The following is a 4,537-nucleotide window of genomic DNA, read 5'->3' as shown; positions in this document are numbered from 1 at the left end:
CGGAGGCTGAGGCAGGAGGATCACTTGAGCCCAGGAGTTCCAGGCTGCAGTGAGCTGTGATCATGCCACTGCACTCCAGCCTGGGTGACAGAGTGAGACCCTGTCTCAAAAAAAAGAAAAACAGAAAACCCCAAAGGTACTATTACAAAAGTGTAGGCAGGGTTCTGTGAAAGTAACAGGGAATGGTGTGGTATACCCAAGTTAATAACAGAATGGTGGAGGGGCAAATGGAGAGAATGGTCACCAAAACCCAGGGAAAAGCTTTTAGTAGAGGGCACAGTCAATCCGTAGTGACCCAGCAAGGGAGGAATTGGAAATAGTGACCTCAACTTCGTTTTTCTCCATCCTTTGTTCTCCTGCCCATGTTTTCTATTGGCTGAATCTAACCAGAATGCAGAGGGCAAGAGAGCCCATTGCTGCGGTCCATACAGGTCTGCCTCCCTGGTCTGAAGACAGCTAGATGGGGCAAATGGAAGTTATCCAGTATGGGATCCCCTCAAGCATTCACCCTTATCCTTTTGCCAGGTGAAATACTTATGTTCCCAGCAGAGGGCACCCACAAAATTCCTATTAACTGCTGTACCATTGCATGATGACTTCAATTCAGTCATAGTCTAACCTCGAGTCTAAAATGGTAGCCATTGCCAGTGCCCATCATTGAAGGTATGAATGAGGGGGAGATTCAAGGAGACTGGAGTGAGGGGGCAATTAAAATAATTACAATGAAATGTAACTCTGACTGAGCACATTTCTGGAACAAGTCATGAAGGCCACGCTGATAATCATAGCTTCCTTCTTCCACCACCCATTACCTCCTTCTGGCTGAGTGGGGTTTGTTACTTGGCAGGGTGATCCATACCTTCATCTGTGATCTGAGTCCTCGGTGAACCTGCCTCTCTGGGTTGCACCACTTTCCACCGACTGCTAGAATAAGAGATGCCTCAGTGAATCTCTTGGATGAGTCTCTCCTGTCGGGTAGCTGCAAAGGAATTTCCTTCTAGTCAATGGAGACAGCCAATACAGTGACTGCTTTCTCTGCCTTTTGGTTTAGCAGCATGAGGAGGCTCAGATGGCTTAGGGTCACACTCAGTTTCAACTTCCAATGGGATGTTACTTTGTGTTCCTTGATGGAAGTATTTCTTCTAGGTCAGCCACTGAGCCCAAGGTCAAACAAAAAGCAAGAATTCTTTCCATGGTGAATTAGTGTAATAGTGCGAAGAACCACTCCTGCCTCCACCCCTCGGTTCCCAGGCTGATGCAATCTGATTACGGGGGAGGTGGCATCCTGGGCTGCTGCTGGTTTGAGGCAGTTACTGCATCTTATAGGAAAGCACCCCACCCTGCCAGGCATTGCCCCTCAGCTGTCACTGTGTCTGTGTCTTCAGCAGGCCATTCCGCCATCCAATTAATCCATTTATATATTTATTTATTTAGATGGCGTCTCACTCTGTCACCCAGGCTGGAGTGCAGTGGCTCGATCTTGTTTCACTGCAACCTCCGTCTCCCAGGTTCAAGTGATTCTTCTGCCTCAGCCTCTCAGGTAGCTGGGACTACAGTGCATGCCACCATGCCTAGCTAATTTTTGTATTTTTAGTAGAGATGGGGTTTCACCATATTGGCCAGGCTGGTCTCAAACTCCTGACCTTGTGATCTGCCCACCTCGGCCTCCCAAAGTGCTGGGATTACAGGCGTGAGCCACCGCGCCTTGCCCAATTAATCCATATTTTTCTAGGGAATAAATCATGATAAAACCTGTGAATTCCATGGTTATGAGCCCACTGTCACATTGCCACCTCTGAAAAGTGTATCCCTGCAGGGAGATGTTTGAGTTTTGACACCATTTGGGATAGACAAGACATTCTTTAAGTCCATGAACTTTGGTGCTGGCAGACATACTGGGGACAGGAAAGGCAAATCCATACTTGGAGCAAATATTTGTCTCTGTGAGGCTAATTCTGCCTCCTACCTGATGAAAGGGATCCAAAGTTATCTACCTGCAATCAGATGTCTTTGCTGGGTCTCTTTAAGGAGCGGTGTCATTTTAGGGTCTTAGTGTTGATCTGCTGTGGCCGATTGGACATTGAGTTCTGACAGAGGCCAGATCAGTCTTGGTGAGAGTGTGCTACTGAGCCCATGCATAGCGTCCATCCCTGCCATATGTGTGCTTTGTTCATGGGCCAATTAAGCAAGTACGTGGGAAGTGAGGGAAAGAGACTGATAGATATCCACAGATTGGATCATCTTGACCACATGATTATTGTTAGAAACAGAATTGTGGCCCCCAAATTCATATAGTGAAGCCCTAATTCCCCCATGTGACTGTATTTGGAGACAGGAGATAATTGAGATCATAAGGGTTGAGGCCTAATCTCATAGGATCGCTGTCCTTATAAGAAGTGGAAGAAACATCAGAGAGCTCTCCCTCTCCACACACACAGAGGAAAGGCTACATGGGGACAAGAGAGGGCAACTGTCTACAAATCTGGAAGAGAGACTTCAGAAGAAACCAGCACTGATGGCACCTGATCTTGGACTTCCAGCCTCTGGATCTGTAAGAAAATACATGTCTGTTGTTTATGCCATCCAGGCTGTGGCACTTTGTTAGGGCAGCCCAATGACCAAAAGGATTAATGAGAGGCTCCTTCACATTGGATGCTGTGGGGGACATTTACATGGTATAAAAACATCCTCACATTCTGTGCATAGTCCACACACCTCTCCCCCAGCCCTCCATGTCACCAACTATGCAATTTACTCTTTCCCAAGTTGCTGACTAATCTGATGAATCTGTCAATGACTACCCATGGATTAGAGGGTCATTGCTCAGACTATCTTCCCTTCCGTGCAAATAAACCAGACCTAATGCCTGAAGCCCGCTGGAAAGATTGTCTTTCACCCCTCTCTTTCAGGCCATTCCTGGGTGGGGTATAGTTCAACACCTCATCATTTCTGGCTGGTTCCATCTTACCATGAAGATCCATTAATAAAGCTGACCCACACCTTTCCCTCCTCTATTTAGTGGGGGCAGGGAACTCCCCATAAGGCCATGGGTATGTGTTGAGAGAGGAACAATAAGACAGTGGGAAAGGTACCACGGGAGCCTGGACCACCATGTGTTCCTGAAGTTTCTGTGTCATTTCCAGATCTGCCAGAGCCTGATCTCATACACACTGATGTGGTACAGGAAATGCCACCTGAAAATATGGTACCTTGGCATTTGAGGAAACAGTAGAAGGAGGTCATAGAAACTAGAAAGAATTCCTCCTTGCTCTTTGTCCCCCAAAGGAGCCATAAAACCCGGGCCGAGTTTCTTCTGAAAATAAGTTATAAGATCCTTATTCCAGAGGGGTCCTGCCCTGTGCCTGGAGGAAAAGAATGAAGACACAGAGATGCCTTGAAGAATCTGAACAAACAGGCCTTGCTAAGTTCCCCCCAGTTTATTGACATTAGATTAGACCTTTTGTCCTCCAATTATACTTATGTGTTCCTGAAAATACACATTTTCCCGTTTTTTCTTTTGTTTGCTTTTTTTTGATCTTCATTTCTGAAGATTCCCATGTCATGTAAAATATATGTTAAACAAATGTGTATGCTTTTCTCTTGTTAATCTGTCTTCTGTTATAGGATCTCAGTCATGAGCTTTGTCCTGGGTGAGGAAAAGATACTAGAGTACATTTACATTTTACAATGAACACTGCTGAGTGGGCCCAGGTCATCAGGTGCAGTTCACATCACACAGTCATTTGTGACCCAGAGTCAGATGCCCAGTCTGTATTTGGGCCCTGTAAGTCCAGGAACTGCTTTTCAGGTGAAAAACAGTTGTCAGTAGAAGAGGTCACAGCTTTATTCGGGTTGCACTGGGTCTTGCTAGGGTCCCCATATAGCAGCTCTGTCTGCCACAGATTCTTCCACTCCATTGGGTCTGCTTGTGATGCAGCCTGGACTTGTCAGAACCTCTTTCTACTCTGTGCCCACTCAAAACTGTCAGTCTTATCAGGTGAATAATCCAGTAATGAGATTAGAGGAACACACCAAAGTATGATTCATGTTGTCTTTAAAATCCAAAGAAACTCACTAAGCATTGTGCCTCCTACATGACAGGTGGGGCAAGGGGTAAGCATGATCTCTCCCTTTTTCTTTTAATGTTTGTTTGTTTGTTTTCTTTTTTAGTCAGGGATCTCTCTCTGTCACCCAGGTTGGAGTGCAGTGGCACAATCACAGCTCACTGCAGCCTTGACCCCCAGGCTCAAGCAATCCTCTCACCTCAGACTCCTGAGGAGTAGCTGGGACTACGGGTGCATGCCACTGTGCCTGGATTTTTTTTTTTTTTTTTTTCATAGAGATAGAGTCTCACTATGTCGCCCAGGCTGGTCTCAGAACTCCTGGGCTCAAGCAATCCTCCTGCCTCGGCCTCCCAAAGTGCTGGGATTACAGGCATGAGCCACTGTGCCTGGCCGATCTTCCCCTTTAGAAGGAGATATTCCAAGAAACCACTGGACTCTCAGGAACTTCATCAGTATATCAGGACCCTGGACTT

Source organism: Pan troglodytes, chromosome 14 (assembly GCF_028858775.2).
Source record: "Pan troglodytes isolate AG18354 chromosome 14, NHGRI_mPanTro3-v2.0_pri, whole genome shotgun sequence".
NCBI lineage: Eukaryota > Metazoa > Chordata > Mammalia > Primates > Hominidae > Pan > Pan troglodytes.
This window is presented reverse-complemented; position numbering follows the sequence as displayed.